The sequence below is a fragment of the Rhyacophila brunnea genome, unplaced genomic scaffold (assembly GCF_057557595.1).
Source record: "Rhyacophila brunnea isolate RB1 unplaced genomic scaffold, BYU_Rbru_1.0 scaffold_8, whole genome shotgun sequence".
Taxonomy (NCBI): domain Eukaryota; kingdom Metazoa; phylum Arthropoda; class Insecta; order Trichoptera; family Rhyacophilidae; genus Rhyacophila; species Rhyacophila brunnea.
Window position 1 is genome coordinate 24198796 of NW_028233350.1, and position 27426 is coordinate 24226221.

Sequence of the window (27426 nt, forward strand, 5' to 3'; positions counted from 1 at the left end):
CAACACAAGTGCCAGGAAAATTTTCACGGGAAACTGGCTTCAAACTCGTACTAAGGGCTTGGAAAATTGGCGTCGGTGTTGCCTGGTTAGTTGTCTCGCTGATTAATACGCCGAGATAAGCACCGCTTGCAAGTTAATGAAGTAGCGTGGATATAATGTCCGACAGCACGCTCTACTCAAGAAAATAAATACAACGGCTGGTTAAGCGTGGTTTTGTATCAAAGGGTACGAATAGGTATCAGGTTTAATTGGGCGACGCTTTAAATTGACTGTCACCTTCACGTTGTACTTTGAATAAATAATTAATCGCTCGAATAAAATAGCGTCGAGTAATCGCTTTGTAAAGATCTTTATTTTGGTGAAAAATTTAGTATTCGTGTTTTATCAGACGAATCACAGTTAACCAATTTAAGTATTATTCATACGTATTTTTTTCTAACAGAAAATAAAATTGAAATAAATTACTAATTATTAATTAAAACTCACTTATTATGTTCAATATTAAAGAGCTATTTTGTGAGTAGAAAACCACGTCAATCAACTGGACGATCAGTACATCGTATAATTTGCTTAGTTGAAAAGTCGTAAGGGATGTTTGGCATAAAACAATAAAGTAATTATCAATTACACACTTTTGAACTAACGAAATCAATATGTATCTAGATCTTAAAATTGTTGGTTCAACTTTCTCAACCAAAAAGGAAAACAAATACGAAGTTTCGTGCTGTGTTACATTATGTTACTTACATAGTAATAAGCGCATAGTTAGAATCAATCATAAACCAATGAGCTAAATAATATATAGATGGATTTTAGAAAGGCATTTATACAAAATGGATCAGAACATAACTCTGTTTTTGACCAATACAATTTCTATTAATTTCCTACTCATTGCCGTCATCGAAAATGAAGCGGTATTTATTACATAACTAATAATGTATAACCTAACCTAACAATATTTTTGAAAATAAAATCGTAATGATTCAAATTATAGTACAAATATATAGTACAAAAAGCTCTCAACATTACTGATTTGATTTGCATATGATTACCACGAAATAATGTTAATAAATTCCGCTTATTTTGCTAAAGTAGAAGTGTGTCATGGGGAGTAGGAATTGCAATAATGAATGAAAATATCAATACCGGTTTTTCGGTATTTCTTATTAAATACCGGTATTAATACCGGTATTCGTTAAAACAGAAGTATCTACTTATCAGTAAATATACCTATTACGATATCTGTAAAACATTATTTTATAGAAAAAACTTACCTACCCACATTTATTATGGTGACATTTAAAAATATGTATTAATCACAATATTGTAGAATTGGTGATTTTTACAAATAATTTCAACTAGTCCTCAGAAAGGCTAGTGCATTAAGTGTAAATAAGCGCGGCTGCAGAAAAAGCTTCTTCAATGCAACACTTTGTACAATCATCAATAATTTTATTATAGAATAATTGAACATTTATTTTGTCACTGATGTTTTTTATTTCGAAATAATATCAGTAAGTATGTTAATTTATGGAAACTATTTTATAAATAGGTATATTTAATGAATTGTGTTTTATTGTTATTTCACCTATGTTGGATTCAATTAATATTTTGCATTTTATCAGCACATAACTTATACACTCAATTGAATAGGAAATACAGTACAAACTAATGTTGTACAAAATGTTGTAATTGTGATTTTTGACGTCACAATTACCAAATAAAAGTGTTTCTATAATAAAGTAAAGTAGTAAAGCATGAGCATGAGACAAGAGCTGTAAGTTACCTGATCTTTTTCAAGCCGAACTCCGCTATCCGTCAGAAATCTCGCAACTGATAACCTATAATTTAAATTTAAAAAAGGGATTACACGGCTGAAGGCTCATGTAATCCAGGGTTTAGTATGTACATAATAAATTTCTGGGTGCCACACGACCTTACGACCGTGAAAGATAATAATTATTTAACAGTGTGGAATATGGGAACAAATAAAATAAAAGAGCGATTTATACTAGACAGAAACTATATTATCGCAAAGACAAGAATTTAAAATACATTAAATATCTGATATTAATCAGCTCGATACTGAAATTTTAAATACTTACTTTAAATACAAGCGGCTAAGTTTGAAAAGAAATAAAGGAAGAATGGTGAATCAAATAAATAATTTTAAAATACCCAAATTGGAACGATCAGTGACTCTTGACACAACGGCTGCATCGTGCTCCGTTAGGTAACGTCCATGATTAATGTTGGGCGTTGGGTATACCCAATCGGAGCACGACTGTTCTGGACGGCAGACAAAATCAAAAAGCCTTGTTTCTACAGTCACACCACGCGACCTGATATTGTCTCCGGAAATTCCAACAGCGCCAAAAGCCACAGTCAAGTCCACATGACTCGCAAAGACAGCTCGTCCAAAAACAAGTCGGTATGACCAGTTGAATTAATTAATATTGTAGGTGATGTTTATTTTAAACATAACACTTATTAAGAAAAACATTAAATTCATTGTCAAAAACGTAAACGAGTGTGGTTTCTTAATACCGAAAATTTCGGTATTTTGGATTTTTAAACTGGTATTTCGGTATTGGTAAATACTGGAATACCGGTTTTAAAATACCGGCATTGCAATCCTTAATGGGGAGGTAAAAGCTAAAGGAGGAGGACTACGAAAACATTTCCAGATAGTTGGTATTTTGTTCAGCTGACGTGCTGAGCTGGAAACTTTGTTTCAATACATAACAATAACTTTCCAACAGTGTCGCAGTTTTGTTGATTGTGTCAAGGGACGGATATCAATAGTATTAGGAAGTTTATCGTATGACTGATGTTGTTTTCAACTATTAAGTTAGGAAATCCACCATATTTTCACGTAGACTGCATTTATTGGCAGGACCTTCCTGGAAAAATCGTAAAGCGGCGCATTTTATCTACATCTACTTTTCAAAATAAAAATAATTCGGTTGGATATGGATTCGAAAATCAATCGCGTACACTACCAATACGTCATTGCCGACATCGAGATTATGCTAAATTTTACATGTATTTAAAATCACGATTTAGAATAAATATACTAAGTATTAATTTATGTTAGCATTTACAGATGACAGTTTGCATTATAATAATATGTTCACTAATATATAAAGAAAATACTAAAATAAATACAATAAATTAGAATTGCCGATATAGTTAATTGTTCATAGAAATAGGCAGTTACTAAAATAATCGATATACGTAATACTTTTTTAAATATTTTAATATCAATATAAATACAACTATGTTTATAATATATTTTGGTTTACACGTTTGTTTCATATTATTGTTCAAAACAAAAATATATGTTAATAATGTAAATACATTATTATAATTATATCAAATCGAGATTCAATATTGTGATCATACCATTATGACGTGTTCTGTGTTGTATACACACATTTTGTGAAATATTTTATATGTATCTCAGTCCGACTATCACACCGTTTTTTCTCGCTGCCGTCCTCTAATTTTTCCCGGCTATCTACCTGATTCTTCTATCCATCCACCATGCTGTAGATATCTTCACTCTCTGTTTACTTGTTCTGCCTGCGCTCCAAGACTTTTCATCCTCAACTATCGTCTTTATACCGATCCGACTAGCCCATTCCAACTGAGCTTATCGATGGAGTGTAATTTTTGACATCTGCAAACTGTTATTCACTGTCGAGTTACTTACATAATTTTTATAAGAACTCTCATAATTACATAGGTAATTCATTAATGACCCGTAACCCGTGGTGGAGAAAGCCTTTTGGGATGTGGTAAGCGATAAGGTACCAATAAAAAAGTGCGTACTTTTACAATCATACTTAGGGCAGTACTTCCCAACCATTTTTGAAAGCAGTTCGTTAGGTGCCTAGTTTTTCCATACAGCGCGGATATTTATCTATTTCATATGTTTTAATTTGTCAAGTATACTTGTAATAGGTACTCAAAAATCCATTGTTATAAAATAATGTCACTATACGTATTCTAAATAATTTGGCAATAAATGAAATTTAGATTTTCATTATTTCTGGCATTTAGTATTAGGTACATATAAGTCAGGGAAGGGGTTAAGGGCTGCCGCCTGACGCGACGCAATAGGCCATAAACGACCAGTCGATTGGGATCACTGTGCGTCGCAACGTCTGTAGTTAATATTAATACCTACTATCGACTGAAAGTAACCTACCGATCGGTCCATTTAGGCCTATTTACCTATTTAGCTACGTCGCTGGTCGCTGGGGCCAGCCGTCACCGTGGGCGGTGACCCTAAGCCCTTGGTTAGCCTACAAGCGGCCAGGTCGAGCGGAGCCGAAAAATGTATGGGGACCACCCTGAAAGCGCGGAGAGTGAGCGGTAGACAGTCTGGCCGCTCGTCGAATTTGCAGCGTTTCCAGCGGCTTATAAGCGGTGTGTCAAACAAAATTGACTGTTCCCCTCGCCCTTCGTTTGCCCGACTTCCAAAAACGTCTGCAATCGGTAGCGTTGGGAAGCCGCTGCTATATTTAATTCGGATCACAAAACATTTTGTGTTTTACGCGCGTCTTAGTTTGCTATTCATTTTTATTTGAAGGAAAATACCTACTAAACCCATAGTATTATAAATTACACTAGCATGTACCTATACTTTAAGTTTTTTTTTAAATATGTACAGGTATAAATAATCTAATCCATTTAAGTTTTGTACTATGTATTCCGTTTGAGTCGTTTTGTGCGACCCGGTTTTTGACTTACGGCATCTTCAGGTACTATGCACACTCACGAAAGGTAAATAAACATTATCAACAAATGCAGTTAATTATATCTTATATACTTAATAAAATTAATACAACAAAGTAGGTAAAAAGCTTATTACCTACCTATTGAGTCAAGATTACCTACATATTGCCTGAAGATGTTGAATGCAGAGATGCAGAATTCCTCCAACTCACATGTACTTGTACATACAAAAAATAAACCACTAATATTATGTGTCATCACTGTTATCTTCAATAATAATTGGATAGGGAAATAGATATATTGTTATTTTTATTAGGTACGTTGGTAGTATTCTTTATTGTGGGGGGACCTCAACATCAGTCAGTGAATCGGCCTTTCAAGTCTCTAAACCCGCCACTGATATAGGTAGATGGAAACTGACTAGTACAAAAAATCTATTTATGTTATGAAGACGATTTCAAAGCATGAAAAACATAAAGTTGTTTTTTGGAAGAAGGTTGGTTGGGGACCACATGTTCGGAGCACAAAAATAAGACGAAACTTTAGTAAATTGGTACCAATAAGCTGCTGTTCTATAAGTTGTGTTCTATAAGATTTTCATCAATCATTACATCATCCAGGAGTTTTTGAGTTATGGCCACGGGGCACAGAATTCCCAATAAATATATTTTTTTATGTTTTTGAACTGTGATAAATATTTCTTACTTTAACACTATCAGGCTTAATCATCGTAGTGCAAGGAAAGCACAAGGTCGCGCCATTTCCCTCGCCCCATCGCCATCATCCCCGGTCCAACCGCTTTGTGTAGGTGTATTATTAATTGAATAAAACATATTTTATTGTATGTGGTGCATATTGTTTCCAATATGTATAATGAATTATTATTAAAAATACAAAGGAATGTTATAACAGTAGGTATGCACATATACTATGGTTTCATTCGTATAGTTATATCAAAAAATACGGAAGAACGAAATGCAAAAAATACGCTCGATATTCAAATAATCTTCAAATACTAGGTAACTATGGAAGTACATAAGTAGGTACGTATTTATGTTACACTTTTTCTTTCACAGTTCAAATCGTGAATGTTTGTTCTGTTCATTAAGATATCATACGTGAAAAACGAACTCCTTTCGAGATGACATAACATCCGAGAATGATTTGATAAAGACATACTATTTAATATTATTAACTGGGTAGGTACTGAAAATACGTAGTTCTAGTTTGAAGTCATTATGTCTACTAACTGAAAACACGGCTGTCTCGACGTCACTTTTTCACATAGGTAGGTACATACATACATACATAATAGGAACGTCATCCAACATAAGAAAAAATATTATAACTACTGTTTGGTATCACAGACCACAACTTTCAACTTGCAAGTGTAGACAATAGTGTTAAAACTTGTTAATATTATAAAAATGCAATATATTCTTGAAAAGCAACAAAATACAAAGTTATTGTGAGACATGTTTTCAAATATCGGACGAAATTGGTGGTAAATTAAAAATATATGTCGTTCGTTCGCATCTCTGAATAAATTTGACCTATTCTGAGCGAAATAGAACGAAAAATAAGTAACTGCTAATAACTTAAATGTTTATGATTGGATGCGAGCTGATAACAAGGTAAAACATTTAACAGAGCAAGGTTCCAATAAATTCGGCGAATGGCTGATAACCGTTCCTCGTAGGTAACCAAGTTTCTTTGCCAGCCGAACTATTTGGCGTATTTGGTCCGCGCACTATGTACGATATAAAAAATGTCTACAGGTATAGTAGGTACGTCCAAAATACTGTGATTTTGAATGGTCTCGGAAAAAGTTTATTTTTAAGTAAATACGAATACTTACCAACTATAATTAAGTTATTGAAGGCATTATTATTATCATATTACCTCATCCAGTGTATTTTTTTAATTATGCGGAACAAACAATGAAATATTATTATTTTTTTATATTGTTCGCGACAAAATTATTGTGTTAAGGATAAAATAATAATAATACAGACTATAATAATACGCGGCACGTCGATAAATTTCTTATTTTATTGCACGGCGCGTCATATTTCTTTTCAAAACCATATGTGGTCAGTTCTATGAAACCTTTTATTATTTTATTATATTATTTAATTTTTAATAAAATAATATTTAATTAACTTATACCAGATTTCATACAATATTATAATTCACGTTTCAAAAAATGCGCTTGTGCGTTACTTAACATTTCAAAATTTTCAATTCTTATTGTTTTTTTAGTATTTCGGCATTTTTATGGTTTGGTTTGGTTTGGTATGCTGAAAATTCACTGTTTTTGTGAAATACGGGATTTTTACATACACAATAAAAAAAATCCGGCTTCTGTGTGGGAAATTATATACTTTAACCTTATTTTGTATATCACTTTTGATCTAGTGACTGTCGGGCTATGTAAATTATTTATGTTTATTTACATCATATTTTTAATATTTAACTTTGCGTGTATAATAAAATGAACACTTTATAAAATTACACTTGTTTACGTAGGCGTGTGTAGTCGAGATCTTTCAATATGCCGACATGATCTCAATAATTCTTCTTCTTGATCGTGCACTCATGGCTGAGGATCGTGACCAAATTTGAATTTCGTCATCCTTTGAGCGACCAAGACTTTTCATCCTTCTCGATCTTCAGCTTCTCTCAGGGCAGAATGGATGGTGCAATAATTCTTACTTGATAACAAATTCACAAATACTAAAAACGTTGTGGAACCGCCATCAAGTGCCGAGTTATGCCAAGTCTCAAATCAAGATAAATAAAAAAAAACATTATATAAACAGTTTTAAAGTTGCATATCAATTCTTTGCAAACATTTGTATAAAAACAATAATTCATAGATAATATTTTAAACAAATGTGCACTTTTTTGTATTTCGCCACGAATAGAAAACGTATGCAAACGCACAAAGAAACATGCGAGCGTGGACGTGTCTATGGATGTTGTTTCACTAAAAGTAACGCCGTGTGGTCTCGACGAATGTTGTTTTGGTTAAATCTCATACATTTGTATGATACGGGCTGCCCAGACTACATTTAATTGATAACAATGTGTGCAGGTGAATACGTGCGTAGACTTCCAAATGTTTGTAACGTGCATTTGTTAAGCGATATATGTTTACAAACAAAGTGGGTATTCTACAAAAAGATCATACAATACCTTCTGGTTATAATCCAAATAAGTCTGTTCAGGTTCTCAATTTCATTAAATATATTAAATAAATATTTATATTGAAAAGGTGAAGTGCCACTGGCTCAAGCCGCTGGTAAAAGACGCTCCTACGTTGGACAGGCAAAACATTTGGAGCGGATAATTAGTCTAGACTTCAACGCGAGTCGCATGAGCGTCTGTACGCTAACCGCAGCCTAAATGTTAAATAATTGTTTGCTATCGAGTCTCCGCCACTAATATTTTTAACGTGGTACATAATATTTCAATGTTTATATTATAATTTCATGAATTCCCTCGTGGTACCTACCTAATTTAGTTTCGATTTCAAAACATGAATCGCATACCCTATTCCACAATTAAACATTTTCCAAAATATAATTTCACATTCCTCCCCTACCCCTTTCGTAATTCCACCCCCCGTCGCCAAGTTTGCTTTCCATGTCGCCTTTCTACTCCAGACAATACCGGGGAACTTCTTATCTCTCGGCAGAATGCGCTGATAAAATAATGACTGGCAACTTGAAATGAAACTATGCACTCACTGGTCCGTTAAAATGTACAGTTATATCTGATTTCTATAAAGCATGAAAATTAAGTTATGAGACTGTGCAAATAAAATTGATAACAATCTTATAGTGACTTTGCATTTTACATAACGGATATATTTATCGGTTCAATAATTATTATATTATTTCTAAATAGATACACGAAAATGTATATTCACATGTTCATGAAAATGTATAATATCCAGATATTAAAGAAAATATTCTTGTATAGAGGTTGAACCTAAATATATAAAAGTGTATTTTTTATTCACTTGAATATCCAAAACTATAAAAGAAACTAGTTTTTGAATAATATAATAATTTTATTTGCCAACTCTATGGAAGACATTCAAGAGACAATCGATAAATACTCAAATATGACTAATATTGAATGCATTATAATCTTCTTCTTTGCCCATATCCGCCCCTTAACTGGAGCATATGGACACCACGCGGCGCCTCCAAGAATCCCTGTCGCTCGCCAGTCTTCTTGCTTCGTTCCAGGTCAAACCAGCATCCCGTAGCTCCGCCGTATATACTCTGTAGATTGTATTTAGCGGCCTTCCAGGACGCCGGAATCCGGTCGGCTTGAAGAACAGGCAAGCCAGGTTAAAGTTCTCTTCTGGCATCCGCAGCACGTGGCCGAGCCAGGTCCAACGTCGCCTCTTCACTTTCAGCGTGATGAGAGGCTGCTTGGTACGTTCTCTTATCTCCTCGTTGCTCCTAAAGTCATACCACCGCACACCCAGTATTCGTCGCAAACATCTGTTTTCGAAGCTCAGTATACGGTTGCTCTGAGCCTTCGTTAGGTGCCATGATTCGCTACCGTAAAGCAGCACCGTCAGAATGCAAGCGTCGAATAGGCGGCATTTGGTTTTGACCGAGTACAATCGTGAGTCCCAGACATTTCGCATCGAGTTGAATGTTGCTCCAGCCATTCCCATTCGGATAGCGAGCTCTTTCTGCAAAATGCCATCTCCCGTGATGTGTACCCCCAGGTACTTGAAGCTGTCGACGCTCTCGATGCTCTGTCCATCGCTAATCAGAGGGAAATCTGGATCAGGACAGGTGCTATTGCACAAGACGTTGGTTTTCTTCGCGTTGATTTTCAAACCAACGCGAGAGGAGTTGTTATGCAACCTGTCGATTGTCTCTTGAATGCCCTCGATTGAGTTGTCGAATAGGACAGCATCATCGGCGTATTCCAGGTCGCATAGCTTCACCGTGGGGGTGACAGGTATGCCTCGGTCGGGTGGTATTGACTTCCGTAGTATGAAGTCAAAGAGAATGATAAAGAGAAACGGTGCAAGGACACAACCCTGTCTGACTCCGGTCGTGACCCCGAACCATTCCGTGACAGTGTCTCCAATTCTGACACAGCATTCGCTATTCTCGTGCAGGCTTTTGATTATGGCAATGATCTTGGGAGGGATCCCGTATGCTCCCAGTATCATCCAGAGGGAGGGGCGGTGCGGACTGTCGAAAGCCTTCTCATAATCCACAAAACAGCAGGCCATCGGACTGTTCAACTCATGGCTCTGCTGGAGAAGACATCGAAGGTTGTGGATTTGGTCTGCACACGCTCGACCAGGTAGAAACCCGGCTTGGTTTTTCCTGAGGACGTGCATTATTGGGTCCCTTATTCTCATCAAAATGATGTTTGCCAAAATCTTTCCCGGAACACTGAGTAGCGTAATGCCTCGGTAATTGTCGCAGCTTAGAGGGTCACCTTTTTTAAGAAGTGTGATGATTTCACCGTTCACCCAGTCCCTTGGGCAGCGCTCTTCTTCCCACACCTTTGTCATCAGATGAAACATAGGGTGCAGGATTGCGCTCAAGCTGTACTTGAGGAATTCAGGATGAATCCCGTCTCCCCCCGGTGCCTTTCCGTTCTTGAGCCTTTTCACAGCCGATTTTATCTCGGTGTGCGTGGGCGGGCAATCGGAAATGTCGGTCGCTCGGGGAATGTCCAAAAGTAAAGCTTCCGCAGATATGTCAAAGGGATCCAAGGGGGGTGGGCGGTTCAGCACTCCGCAGAAATGATTCTTCCAAATCTTCTTGACGCATTCTGCGTCAGACTCTATTGCTCCACTGGGACCACGAATGGCTCCGGGAGTCGGTGGTCGCCTGCCGCAGACTTCACGGGTGATTCGGAAGAGTTTCCTGGTGTCATTTCTGCTTGCTGCCTCCTCTGCCGCTTCAATTTGCCGGTTCATAAAATTGCGCTTGTCCAACCGCACGGATCGTTTGACTACCCTGTCTTGGGTCTGGTAGTCAGTCCGGCGGTCCTCGGTTCGGTCGGGGTCTCTCTCCTCGTCTCTCAGGACTTTCAGCCTGGCTCGTTCACCAATTTCAACCCACGTTTCGTCAGACATCCACTTTGGCTGCTCACTCCTTCTGGTACCAAGGACGGTACGAGCCGACGACACAATCGCACTCTTTATGAGGCTCCAGTCCGCCTCAATGAGGTCGGATTCAGATTTGTGCCGCTCGTAGATACGATCTACACTATCTCGTACAGCAGTTTCGAAGTCGGTCCGAATTCTTCGGCGTCGGAGCTTCTCAACGTCAATTCGTTCGCACTTTGGAGGCCTCGCCTGGCGACTGAGTTTTACTCGGATGTTTCCAATAAGTAACTCATGATCGCTATGGATATCGGCGCCTCTGTAAGTACGCACGTCGAGAAGTTCCTTTCGGTGCTTCAAGCTGTATAAGAAGTGGTCAATCTGCGTCCTCGTGCGTCCATCAGGAGACGTCCACGTATATTTGTGAATGTCTTTGTGGGGAAAAACAGTGCCTCCGATTGCAAGCTCGTTCAGAGTGGCGAATTCTACGAGCCGCTCACCATTATCGTTGGGGTCACCGAGGCCGTGTCGTCCCATCACCGTGGGGCCAAGCACCGGGTCTGCTCCTACTCTCGCATTATAATCCCCCATTACAATCACGCGGTCTCTTCGGGGGATGGCGGAGACTGCCGCGTGGAGAGAATCGTAAAAAGCATCCTTTGTCTGCGCGTCGGCATCCTCAGTGGGGGCGTAGCACTGAAAGACGGTCAAGGAGCTACCAGGCGTCTTGAAGGAGGCACGTATCAGTCTCTCCGAGATTGGTTCCCATTTCACGAGGCAACGGGCCGCTCTCTTTGACATCAACACTGCCACTCCCTGGCGATGGTATTGCTCCTGACCTGAGTAGACAATAGAGTAACCCTCAATCAACTTTCTCCCGGCTCCTTTCCAGCGCACTTCGCTCAGCCCTAGGATGTCCACACCATAGGTGTGCATGATGCGTGTGGCGTGCAGGTCCTTTCCGGGGGTACGCAGGGTGCGAACATTATATGTCCCAATGCGCATACTCGAGTTGTTAGAGAGGATTACTCTACCTGTTTCATTGTCCATTTCCATGCAAGGTCGTCGTTTTACAGAGCCGGTTGTCGTCCGAGGCTGCTGTGTAGGTGTTTTTTTAATCTGTTTCGTTTAAGGAGGCAAGGTGATTAGCCCAGCGCTCCCGAGGCCTGAGCCACGAGGGCCCTGAAGGTCGGCTCGACCAGGTTTTTCTGTCGGGGATTTCCTTCCCTTAGCCAAGAAGGCCAGTTTTATGGCGCCGGTCACTCGCCCTTCGCCCCCTGCTGTTAGCTACAGCGTACGCTGCATTGCCCGGAGGTCGCCACGGGGAGGCCAGCAGATGGGACTTGCTGGCAGTTTGGCATTTCCCAACTTTTGCTATGAACACATCTACTGGCGTCAATGTGTCCACTTGGGGCACTTATAATAAACCCACTTATATAGCACCACTTATAATAAAGACATAAATATTGAAAACAACTTATTCCCTTGTGACTTTATTCAACATTTCTCTACACTCGAGAATCGTACTTTCTTACAACCACACCCAGAAGGTAACGCACTTCTCATTTTTTGTGTTCTCTGAATATGCCTACCCATGGCCCTCACATCCTGAAGCGGGCCCCCAGGCCAAGATCTTTAGCGGGTCCCTTATTTATCGCTAAGGTTAAAGGCGATGTGGGGATCTACAGGTGCATATTCTAAATGGTATTCGAGGTAACATTAAGGGTATTTTTATCGATTATTTGTACCCACCCACATTTATGTTAATGCACAATTATGGACTTGTCAAATATTGATAATAATCAAACATTGTACAACCACATATTATTAAATGTTAGTACGCTTGAAGTGAAACAGCGCCGCAGGCGACATTTTTTACTATTATTGCATGTTTGTGTTGTGTATTTATATCACTTGGTTGGTCGATCTGCCACGCCGGGCCCCCAGGCTAGAGCCCTGTCAGTCCCCACCTTGTGGGGGTCATGTGCCTACCCTTTGATCAGCGACGAAAAGAACAGGGGGTGCATATCGGTTACATGTAAATTGTACGTAAAACATTTCACCGTAGCACAATTCGCTGTGATATTCAATATGAACATTAATTCAATTTTCATGGCCGATTTTGGCAAAATTCATGAATTCAAGTATGAAAACCTAACCTTATCTAACATAACCTAATCTATCTTAACCTAACATAACAAATAATCCAGTATATCGGCTATTTTCAACAAAAAAAAATTGCCGCTGGCTTCCTGTGTTTTATTTATGCATGCATTTTATCTCAGTACTATACGACCCAAAGAGGTTGGACGGTCTTTAATATTTGACCATATATTTCCGATACAACATTTCACGGTGAAGTGTGATACGGCGAACTGCATACGTGCACATGACGGGTAATGGCACTTTCTAAAGAGAGCTTTATAGCCAAATAGAATCAGCTGAAGCTTATTCAAGTCAACTCTAAATGTTTTGGTCTCCCAGTAGTTATACTTGGTCAGAATCAAACGCAGTCAATATTTGAATTTTGATGGTAGTGTTTTTGGCATATCAGATCATAGCACCTTCCGAAGAGTCTAAGCAACCGTATTCTGAGCTTTGTAAACAGATGCTTATGGCTGAATAATAAGGAGGTAAGAGAGCGGACCATGCAACCTTTCGTCACGCTTTAGTTATTGGCTCGGTCATGTTCTACGGCTGACTTGAGTAAGTCTAAAACTGATATGAATTTTATTTAATCTACCTGGATTCTTGCATCTTGGAAGGCTGCCAAATATCATCTAAAACTTGTAGGTATATGGCAAAACTACGGGATATTGCCATGACACGGCAAGCAACAGGAAGTGTTTGTAGCGGCACCGCGTCGTAAGTATTTTTTTTTTTTTTTTTAATATTAATAACCATGCCCTTGCTTTTTCGTACAAGGTGTGTCGTAAGTATTTGCTTCATCTGATTAATTTCTTTTAACCAGATTTTATCCTTTTTTATCTAGTTTTATTATTAATATATTACATCCCCAAGAAATTTGAACAATGATGATCTGTTTATTACCAAAATCTATGATCCAGAAAATATACCAATATTTTTTTCCATAGTTATAGATTCTATCAAGGATTTTACTAGAGTCTGTATTCTATAAACTGGCGTACACGTCACACGAAAAGCATTGTGCCATCGCGTTCAACTGTTGCAAGTTTTCAATTGGAAGGAACGAGATGGATGCTGAAGTGGGGAGGAAACCGGCACGCCAGCTTATAGAAGACAGACTCTATCTTGTCATGTCATCAGATTACCCATCTCTTTACAAATAAGTTTTCATTATTATGAAAATTAATAATCAGGACAACTTCGACTAGGGTAGTTTCAAGTGTACCTACTTTTATGTACATATTATTTATCCATAATTTTCTCAAAATCATATTCAAGAAAAACCAGCAACCCTCACGGAACCCATTTAGAAATCAGTGATGTAGGTCATCATAAAAATCTTATCATTAAGCTTCAACTTAGAAAAAGAAGGAAGACAATAAGAAAATTTTACAACAACTCTTTTACTGGTATAGTATCTATACAAAAATACTATTCTCGCATTCATATCTTGTATCCAATAATAACATGTTCAATTAACCGTTTTATTAATAATCAATGAAAGAAACTTTTTAAAATAATCTGAAACAAGTCGATAAGAAAGCCTTTTTGCGCCTACTTTTATTTACCTTGTGCGCTATTTTAAATTGCTAAATAATGGCAAGTCTCTACAGAGTTTATAAATTCGTTAAGATGCGAATCATTTATATTGGAAATCCCCGGTGTTAGGGAAAAGTTTTCTTCGTCTAAGTCATCCATTGTTGTATGGTAATTTGGCTCGCTATTAGGATTACGGGGAAATGATTATAAATTCTCATCGCTTGACGAGAAATGGCAGCTGAGAAATGGTTTGCATTATTCAAGACAATTATTTAGGGCTGCGGTTATATAGATTTTAAATTAATAGATAATTCATTATCAAATAAATATGTTCTCCAGTTATGTATGTACCTTTTATAAGACACTTATATATTTACAAATCATACTTTTACGATTCGTTTAAACTTTAAGCTAATTAATGACTTTAATAATAACAGTTATTATAATTAGCGATACAATCAACATTTTTAATTCAGACTAATTAATATCAAAGTATTTCCTAAATCAAATCAATTATGGCGAATTCACTTGTGTCATCAATGGAGATTATCCTGTGATGAGATAACTTCATCTTTGTACGATAAAGTTTTCTTCCAAAGCTTTCCTTTGACGTATATGATTTCATACTTCCTCTTTCTCATAACATAACCTCAATATTTAAGTTTTTTTCCTTTTTCTTATATTATCTGTCTCAGTAAGTACTTATTCATTTCGATCTTTGACCATTCATGAGTGTTTTATTATTTTCTTATAATACTAAATTTTGTTATGTATTTATTAATATTAAATCTAAGGGCGGGGAAGGCTCTAATTGCATCCAACATCGATGCTTAGGATCATCAGCTATCTATTATCTTGGGTCAGCAATTGGTCACGCCGAGTGTCTGTCATTGGAGACAATATTGGACGTAAAAAAACAGACCACACATTGCAAATCGTCAATTATATCATTATTATAAATTACAATTTGTGTATTTAGTGATTTTTGGTGTGATCCCAACCATAATATATAAAATACATGTTATCAATTATCACACGACTCTCCAAGATGAAGTCCCGAACTGACCCTCTACTGTCCATAGAATGTAGCCTAATAATTCATTTCTGGTAACATCGAAAATGTTGATTTTTCCTTATGATAAGATAGATAAAACAGAAGTGGGATGACACTATTAGCCAGTGGTGGGATTCATCTGATTTGCACTTATTTGCAGGAAATGATGCCTAAAACTTTCAGTAAAAGTTCAGCAATTAGTAGAAGGTAGGTATGAAAAATATATTATTTAAAATCTACCCGGTACATACTAACCCTACTCACCGTATTTGCTACTTGCTTCTTACCGTATTTTCTCATCCCTTACTCTCACACTGCAAAGCTGGAGCACAGAACACTAATAATATCGGGCCACTTCTCTCGGTCCATCGTCGTGTAAGACCTGATACGCGTATATCGCTTTTGTAGTATCGTTACAGGAAGGGCATCACCGCATCATGCAAGATTCCCAATGTTTGAGTACAACAAACAAATTTGATGAAAGGGGAGTGAGGTAGTTGAAGATTAACCGGTTGTTGAACAATTGAATCCAACCATTATTATTTGCTTTCATAATAAATGGTCTTTTTTTCAGACCCAACTGATAATATTTCTATAAATCCACCACACTAACTTATCTTCGTATGTGATACTTTTTAATTCAATGTTTGCAAGTTTTTGCCGCGTAAAGTTACTACATTCTTGTATGTATTTCTTATACGCCACAAAAAGAATGGTTACGTACGTAAAATAAAAAAATACATATAAAATTCGAACGCATTCGATTACGGAATAAAAAAGAATGTAATCTCGCGTGGGAGCAACGCACACGTGACATGGCGGCTTGAGTAGGAACTACGAACTCTTCCTGCGAAGGGCTGAGGAAGCAACCTTTAATATTAATACGCTATTTAATATATTCGAATTTGGGAAAACTCCATCTGTTTTTATGAAATGGCAACATTGTTGTTCGTTTTTATTCCCACTCGATTTGGAGTTATTCGAAGTGATATCGTAAAAAACCGATTTGCGAGTCTTAAAATAAGTATTGCCGCTTGCAAGAAATGTTTTATGTCATTCATTGATGATGTATTTTAAGAAAAAAAGCATGTCGGCATATTTACCATTTTCTTTTCCTTCATGGGTATTGATAAAAAACCAAGGAATTCTGAAATCATAATTAAGTCTCTACATGGAGGAAAGTGTTGAATAAGTCCAATTAAAACAAAAATAACAAATATTAGATACATACCACCAATTTTATGTTCACTTGGACTTCGTCAGAAAATAACAAAACTTTTAAATATTGCGTAGTTTTCACAATCTGAAGATTTTTGGCGTAAAAAATCTTGCAGCGTCTATTTGTGTATTTTTAACAATCATGGACATAAATATGCGACATGATTGGGGCATATCTATTTGATTGATCATTAATTACGACAAAATAATACATGACACCGTGACCTACACACATCAAACCTTCTTATGCTAATTAATTAAATTAAATTCAAAATACTTTATAAATTTCATACAAACTTTGGTTGTTTCAATTTATATTGTAGGAAGACTTGAAATCAGTCGATGCCTGGAGTATCAACCTACTTTAAGGTATGCCTCTGTTGTTTTATACTTATTGTTCTAATGACATATGACCTCCCCTGAATTGTACTTGTGTAATAAAATTGTATGGAACATCGTCCATATCATGATTAATAAAATAATATATACTTAGTAAATACTTCAATAAACACATAACTTTAAAATTACCGATTAACAATAAGTTATTGGCATTCTCTTTTCTACGCCTAAATCCGTGGATTATAGGTCCAAAATCCACGGCCTGATTAACCTCAGATGTTGTTTTTTGTCGGTGTGGGCTTTGGATCCAGGTCACGGAATCGATGAGTCGGATGAATTGATGGCAACCTTTCCTCATAGAAAATTCCTAAATGATTCGCATTGCAAGGTAATATACCTGTCTGTCGTTGTTACTGCAATTACAAAACTTTATAACGATAAACTTTTATTATAATATACAATCTTAAGTAGTCAAAAATCGCTGAATATATAAATGTGTGAATCTATTTCAATTATAGCATTGAAAACTTCATCTCCAATATAAGTAGAAGAAAGTCCAACCTTGGCTGGATAATAATTGGTTATTTATTTTCATACTTACTTTTTTTCATAAATATTTCAACGATGTGTAAATAATCCATAATTATAATACCTAAAGCATTAAAAAAACTCGATTTAAATTCATTGATCTGTACCTATGTTACATTATTTAAAATCCCCTAAGCAACGCGATCATATATTATATATATTGGATACATACATTTATAAATATATCGACTGGTGATGTAGCCAAAGGCAAATTTGATTTGATACGTGATTCCTCTGATTTTCCATATACACTGTGTGTGATATAACGCATTTCGGTCGTAGTGGTTTAACAGTTTACAACCAAATATAACATTTTTCTTTTGCCTTTTTCTTCGCACTCTTTTCCTCATGTATATTATATGTATATTAATCTTAGTAACACAACATAATATAAAATAATAGTTTAAGGTAGTTACGAGTACTTCAAGAATATTATAAATAGAAAGTATTATTTAGTATATTATTTAAAAAGTATTTTTTACAAATTTACCTCTAGAAACTATACGGAATATGATATAATTATATACCTTTAATTTTCTTCTTTGTCGTATTTTTCATTGGTAAAAATCGAGATTGAATTCAAAAGCTCCACTCATTATACTTATCGAGCGATATTTCCATTCTGCCGTTTGCATGACTGAAAATATGAAGTCACCATCTGGTCAATATTGATCCGTGGACCTCGTATCGAATATAGGATACCTAGTTAAACAGCACTCTACGACCTACGTAACAAAGGATTGAAAATTTGTATGTAAAATATTTTTAATATTATTTCTTACTAACGTCTTAATCAAAAGTTAAACTAATTAATATATTACAAGCCTTCTTAAGAATATATTGAAATAACTATAAGTATAATATTTTATAATTCATATTATGCACCAACATAGTGTAGAAAGTGTTTTAACATAACATATAATAATATTCTAATTATTTGAGTTGAGCCGTCCGATATGATATTTATTCTGGCAACGTTAGTCAATTTATAATAAGTGCAGAACTGATATTTTCCATTCAAAGATTTTGAAGCAATATCGTTGGCCTATAAACTGAGAAAATGAATCACAGCAGTAAACTTTATAAAATTGTCCATCAACTTTCGATTGACCAAACAAAATAGCTCTCAACACTTGTATACTTACGTATCTCCATATTACCAATTTTTCATTGAAAATAAAATTGACCAATTATCTCAGAAGTATATGATGGTATTACTATATGAAAATTGGAGCGTATCCCATTTTTAAGAAGTAGTTCTCCATCGTGCTCTGTCTTCAATACCTACAAAGTATCGCACCAGAAGTTTTCAAAGACATCACCAATGTCCTCATCTTAAAGGATATCATTAAAATTATCATAAAACCTTTATTTACCGTATTGTCCCGAGTGCACCTTAACATGTTTCTTAGTATATTGAAGACTTTTCATGATCGCTACTCAAGAATGACTCTAAAAGAGAGTTGCACTACTTATCCTTCGAATCCTCTGCGGCTAGACTCACTTCCCTTGATCAATAGACAAAATTATTAAGGACTAAATTAATAATAGTGTAATTCATGTAACCATTAGTTATTGTATTTTTTCCGCCAATATAATATGCAATACATTTTATGTGCTATAATATATTAATATTCTTGAAAATTCTATAAATCATTACTAGGCAAAAATAACAAAAGGAAAACTTGAAATCTGAAAAGAAAGCTGAAAATACTCTCGACAACCTCAATATTTTTTCCATGACTAAATAAAAAAATGGCAAGAAGAAGTAATGTAATTATAATATTGATTTCTCGAGAAATCAATAAACCAATCTCGAATTCTCGAGAAAAAAATATATTGGATTCCAAGAATTCTCGATTCTCAAGAAATTTAAAAAATTAAGAAATCCCAAGCTCTAATTCGGACAAGAACTACAAATATATCTTTATATAATATCAAAGACTAGTATTTTTTATTCTTCTATATCTTCAGTTTCTTGCAACCACTTTTGTCCTCTGCAACCATCTTCAGGTTTTGAGTAATTCCAATCTCACTACGATTTGTATACCGTAATTATTATACCCTGATCAGTTGTCAAGATTGATTATGGTTCGTGTGTAGCAAAATGGCAACACTTGAAATAACGTATGTTATTATTTCCCTGCAGTTCTGGCAACATTTTTCTTATTGCATGATCACACGAACCCGTGAAAATAATCTAGACGTATTATTTTCTTCTGTATTTCTTCATCTTCTTTGTCTTGTGAGGTTACATTGTGTTTTATCGGCAGAACATAAGTCTTCCGAGAGGCGAGCGAACAGTAGTCATTTATTACAACAGTTCTACCTGCTAAGCGAAGAAAATTAACTGTTTTATCTACACCTTGTAGCAGTGGCGGAAAAATAAAAATACATTAAACATATGTAACATTTTTTTCAAATAAAAAATAAAAATACATTAAACATATGTAACATTTTTTTCAAATAAAAAATTAAAATACATTAAACATATGTAACATTTTTTTCAAATAAAAAATAAAAATACAATCAACATATGTAACATTTTTTTCAAATAAAAAATTAAAATACATTAAACATATGTAACATTTTTTTCAAATATAAAATAAAAATACATTAAACATATTATGTAACATTTTTTTCAAATAAAAAATTAAAATACATTTCTATATAAGTGGATTTCAGCTGGTCGCAAAAATATAAAGTAGTGAGTTAAATCATAATTTCACAATAAATATGTCAGATATACAATGATTTCTTTGTTATATAATATTATATTTTTTACACTATTGTACGTCATAGAAAAGAAGGCAGCACTTCTTCATTCAGCTGCTCAACAATTAAAAGAAAATGATAATCCTATGAAATTTTTTCATACCAATTCAATTGTTTATACATACGTACTAGGTATACCGCATTTGATATAGACTCCTGCGTGTTGATTAATTAAAACTACCATGTATCCAGTAGGCGTACCCGTAGGTGTACCAGTTCGGTCACGTGATAAGGAAAGATCCGAATAGGCTGGAAAGAAGAGTGATTTCTGATGGCGTTGAAGAGAGGAAGTTGCGAGGGCGTGCACCTTCAAGATGGAACTAACTGGAAAGCGACCGAATTAACAATAATTGAAGCTATTGCAGGATCGCTTTGGATGTACGAAGATTGTTGGCAACGCCTGTAAATTCAGTGGCCACCATCCTCGGTAATGAGGCATAAGATATGAAGAGAATACCCAGTAAATTTATTGTATAAACAATATTATTATACTTTACAAACCGCAACTGCCCTGCAACACGTAGCATTCGGAAGTACATGTTCACAAAGAAAAAATATTTCATTGAGTGCAAACCTTAAAGAATTAATTCTCAATTGTAAAAATGCATTATAATTAATTTCTTCTTAAATACCACCTTTACTAATTTATCGATTTTATTATTCTGCACTAAGTGGCATACTTTAATGTGGCACCTCGATACCCACAAGGTGTCAAAATCCAATAATTAGGCGTAAATCCGCTATATCCATTGTTGTATTAGATTGTCAATTATATATGCTCTTAATGAAATTAAGTAGGTAGTTAGGCTATTACTTGTATCACAATAAAATATAAAATAATTATGTCTTTCAAATATCAAGATACCTACTAATGATGTTAAATGTGCAACCTTAACATAAATTCTACTTTTACATTTATTTATAGGGCAAATTCAATCCTACTTTTTACTCATTTGTTAATCTCTTAAAAGAATATCTCAACTTAGTCAACTTTATTTTTTAAACGTCTCTATAATTCTATGCGGATCTGAGCCACCTCACGAATGGGTTTTTAGCCGATTTTTGTTCTAGAAGAAACATATTATGTAGATTAGTCAGTTGCTTTAATATATTAGGTCACATAATTTGGATCCAAACACACATTAAAATCTAACGCAATTTTTTTAAGCCTGTCGTGATGCTCGGCCATCGTGGGTTAATCAGTTAATATTCTGAAATCAGTTATTTATGTTACTAATTATCATTACTATACAATTGGATTATATTTATATCAAATACACCACTTGGCCATGAATAGTAACATAAATATCTATGAAAGCATACATTTGGCAGATTTTCAATAATACACTTTTGAAATATATTTCAATATTTTTTGATTACAAGATAAATGGCTGAAAATTAAAGTTTTAGATATCAAAATACATCATAAAATAATTGAACTTTCTATGAATTTAAATAAAATACAAGTTATGGTACTTAATTCAGAAAATACAATTAATAGTCAGGACCATTTCTATCCGTTCAGAGAGACATTGCCTACAGCTATTTGACAAGCCCTATTGTAAAATTATAGAAAACAAATTAAAAAAAAAAAAAAAAATTCTAACCTAACCTAACTTTATTTTAACAAAAACGTCAGTTAAGGCTATATATTATACGAGGGTAGAATAATCGTTCATGGTGATGATAAGCTTATCAGAAAAAACTATTAAAATAATATATACTTACATACTATAAAATACCTACATAATATTAATTAACATGTTTGATCTTTAGATAATCATATCTATTGACGTACTTGTATATCGTCCTAATATGGTTGTTAGACAAAAAAAATACTATAAATAATTTTTAACCTTTTTTACAGATTGTTAATGATCAAAAAAATATAAAACCCCTTAAGACAACGACATAATTGACGAGGTTGTACGAAACATTGTACCAATTCGCAAGTTGGCAAGCGAAAGATAACAAACAGCAAAGACAAATAAATTGATGTGCGATAAAGGTCTTAGGACAAATCTCTAACGCTTTATTAACATTACACGAGATGGTGGAAATGGCTGAATTTATCCCCTAATCTCCCCTGTCAGGCCAGTGGCGTGCATATGCATAGACGAAAAGCGATTGAAAGGTAGACAATAATACTTATATATTCACCTAATAAGTATTGTTTCAGGAAGGGAACATTTAAAAGTTTAATTTTACTTATTCAGAATGGATATTTTTAATAATATTAAAAATAAAGTCGCACTATTTACAACAAACAATATAAAAAATGTTATGCAGATAGCGAAAACATTAATTTAAAACAATTAAATATGTTGATGCTACGTTCTGATTTATTAAATATCCTATAATTAAAATTGAAGAAAGTTAATTAATGTGTACTTCTATAGGATAGCAAATAAACATAATTCAAAATAAAACAGTATTATAAATACAATTAAATAATTCATTTATTTGTGTATACATGGACGTTATTAAATTATAAATACATGGCATTCATAACATGATTCCAATGCGATTTGGTTGAATACAGTTATTGCTCTCCGAATAGGCGTTACCAATGGTAGATTATTAATGAGAACAAACTCGATTTCTTGTATATCAGGAACACGCTGAACAACACTACCAATAGCGAAGAGTTTTCTGAGAATGTTCACTCCACAAATAATTACTATTGATTTTGTTGACTGATCCATGTCTACGTAGTTTCATAAATCCCATTCTTACGTATGTATCTACATCGTATACAGATTTCTATGTTTAAATTACTTACATTTACTTAATTTTATGTTTTGACAATTCAAAATAATGCTTATACAGTGCGCCACTGTTTGACACCCTTGTATACCACAAGTGCCACCCCATCTTCAACTTAAACACCCCACAGGGGAGGTTGCTTAAGAAACACAATTAATCATTATTTTACGCCACAATCCTTTTGTCAAACTGTTCCTCCCAGCTTGCTTACCTACGTACCATAAACCCAGCTTATCGTATATTATTATATATTTTTTGATATAAAATATCTTTGATATAAAATATCAAATTTATTCTAATATCAACTTTAACAGAGGCGACATTATGAATATTCTTAAAAAGATATCTTTTTTTTATATCAGAAGAAACAAACTACAACATACCATAAGACGTATACGCTATGAAAGATAAAAATAAATCAATTATTGTACGTACTATTTATTTTATCAATTCATTTTTGAAATGCTAAACACATATTTTGTTGAGAGGTTAAAAGAAGTTTCCCAAACTAAGTAATCTACAAAAAACTGCTTTATCTTTAATAATATAATATATATCGACTGAGGATACGTGATGGAATTTTAATCTTTTTTTCTCGAACAAAAATATGAATGAGTAAAAAAAATAATTAAAGAATTATCAATCAATGAGTAAACAAAAAAAAATACTAACCACATAATATGTTCGATCCTAAGTAGATTATATGGGTATCCATAAACTGCAAGTTTTATTAATAAAGTTGTTGGTACTCGTAATTCTCCCAACTTATTAGATACTTGCACAAATACACATTAAAAACGACAATGTGTTTTGTTGACTATTCGTTTTGAAATCGCGACCTTCGCTTTCGAATCTATACAAAAGACTAACTTTACGAACTACGTATTATTTCAAGATATTTATTACAGTACACCCAGTTTTACATCAGGTCTGATTATACTCACTTTTTCAAAATCGTATTATGACATTCGTAACCCGTGGCTGGGGCAGATTTAATGTTGCTTCTTCAGCCTTTATACCTATTCATGATAGACAAATTTAATGATACATCCTGTCGTCACAAAATATTTAAAACTATGGTAAATAAATATTTGAAAACATAACTTGAAAAATTTTACCTTTCTAATAATTGTTTGTTTTCTTTAATAGAGCCCTGTCAAATTAACTTCGTCTGGGGTCATAGTTCTTGTAACACAGCTGTAGCGTATTGAGCTTATAGTTTTGGTATGAATTGCAATCTTATGTACATTGTTTGTTGTTATATAAAGGATACTCTGAGTACATGGTTTTAAATGATAATATATACGCTTGTTTCAACAATCACGGAGTTTTTATCAAACAATTAACTGCATAATATATAGAAACGTACATTATTTTCTTAAAACAAAAGAATACCTAATTTTATAAATAAGCTGTACATACCTACAAACGTATCTGAAGAATAGGATGGGGGAGCCACTGTCGAAAACTACCCAATCAAGACTCGTAACTCGTAACAAAATCATAATCGAATGAAATTTGAAAAATGGCGTCCTATGGTAGTTCGTAGTTCCATTTTTGGCCATTCTACAGATAAGTTAGGTCTGTAACCTGGTACGGTTTTTTTAAATATTCATTACGGCATCGATGCTAATGATATTTTAAAATGTGAAAAGAAAAAATCTGGTTTAATAATAAAATTGTATCCAACACTGGTACAAAATATTGAAATAAAATTACAATATTTTTCATTTAAACTGGTCCGTATATGTATTTTGTTTTGCAATTAAATGTTATTTATACGAAATATCATAAGTAAATACTAAATATTCTAAAGCCTTTCAAAAACTTCTAACATTCCAGCTAAAATGTGTAAGGAAAACAACAAACAGACCTGTGTGGAATGATGATAATGCACATAAACCGGGAATGTTGGGGTTTTCGAAAATTTCAGCAGACTAAAGACTTACATTATAATAATAATTTATCACAACAAAATTCCAGGTGTTTTGTAATTTGTTTGTACTTATAGTTCTAAAGGTATTTTTGCATGGAAAGGAATCTTATACATTATATACCTACCAACGTACGTATGTTGCCAGTATTGATGTAAATGTAAAATAACTGCGTTGAAGTACTAGTAATAGTACGTATATGTATATTATCTGTATGGAGAACCAATATTTTTTTGAAAAGATACGTATATAATTCCTAGACAACAGTTTCCTTACTATTTTACTTGTCGTTTCTATAATAGATAGGTACTTTATCTTTCGTGCAATTCGTAAAACTCATGCTCACATGGGTCTAAGACGATTCGGTGCCGGGACAACTAGGCGCCACGCGATTTAATGAAATTCGAAAATAAATAGTTATAAAGAAAATAATAAGTTCGTGAATTATATATACTTTTAAAATACAGTGCGGCGCCCAATTGTCCTGACGCCCAGTGGTCCCATTCTCTGCTCACGTACATCTCGGAAACCTGAAAAATAACCCTAAGAAATAAGCAACCCTAAACATCGCCGTATCAATATTGTTATATATAATCAATCAGTGACGGCAACAATAATTGAAAGATAAAGTAAAATGCTGATCTCTTCAGTGTAAACAAATATTTCAGCACAATGTATGCAATTAAGATTCGTAAACTGCACCGCCTAGATCATGTGATGAACGACAGTGAGCCGGTAAAGAGTGACATCGAGCAATCCAATAGGGCGCCCAAAAGACACCCCAAAAATTCGTTGACTAGTTGAAATTAGTGATGACTAGTGATGACTATCGTATGCACATATGTATCAGGAGAAAAAAGTTGTTGAAGAAAAGCTAGGGCTCAACCCGGATTGCCATTCTTCTGGTTATGGTGATAAGTGTTTATAACGTTGCGTTGCAAATGACACCATTTTTGCACAACAAACATTTATGTACAATTTGTTTTCTTGCACTCAATGGTTAGTCTAAAAAAATCTTCTTTGGTTGATAGGTATAAGTATATATTTATTATTATTTTCCATGTGATATGTGTAGTATATACAATATACAAATGATTTATTGCGTACGCCAAGAAGGGAGAGGAAACTAAACTTATTTTATTTTGGTAAAATACCATCATAATGTAACTAATACTAAGCTATCATACATGTTAATTCTTATTGCAGAAGTCTAGGTAACGTGGTTAACTCACTATGTATACATCGTACACGCCTAATACCTTAGATGCGTACTTATTCTTAAAGCTAGGACGATCTCCTCGGGGACCCAACAACTTAAGCTCCAGCTATCTTAGTCGGAATAGGGGGAATTCCCGCGAAAGGCCGCGGGGCACGGCTTCCAGTGTTGCCACTTGAGAAATTGTTATCAACAACCGCACCCGCTAACTGCCGACCAAACACCTTCGGCTCTTCGTTGGTTGTTGGTTTAGCCCAGGCATAATCATATAGCTCTGCAGGGCGAATTTATTTTGAAAGGATACGGTTAGGTTAATAAGCTTGAATATGTTTGTAATACTGTCATCAATGATTTAAGTATCTACGATTTTATACTATTATCCCAATATGCAAAAAAACTGCCAATGTTAATGCCAATTAGGAGACCATTAGATGTGTTCAACCGATTTTCTAGAATAATTCTAATTATTAGGGATCACAAAAACTGAAGTACCTGGACTACCGGATTTTCACTACAGTACCAGAAGTACTGTAGTAAAAAACATAATCTATAACTAACAAAGCTATAAGTCTGGGATAACGGTTAAACTCTAGTACTTTTCAATCTTATGATAAGGCTACGGTTATAATTATTCCAAATTCAAATTTATAAATCACACTTATTATGGACATTGCAAAATATTATTAGATACGTTTGTTATTTGACATAATGTATACATCATCAAATGCAGTCTTAGGTCAAACTTAAACTAGTTTCAAATAGGCTTATAATATCTTATTTTTGCGGGAGTCCATAATCCATAATATACATTTGTTATTTCATTTGGAAATATTGGATATTTGTAATAATGTTTTGTTTTACACTATTATATTGTATTAACAGCCGACGAAATTTGACAAAACGCCATATTCCAGCACCTGTTGGTTAACCGGAGGCTTCCTGTTGTAAGACTTTCGTCGCGAAAGCTTACGGCTGTCTTATGTTTGAATTTAGGATTTCCCCGATG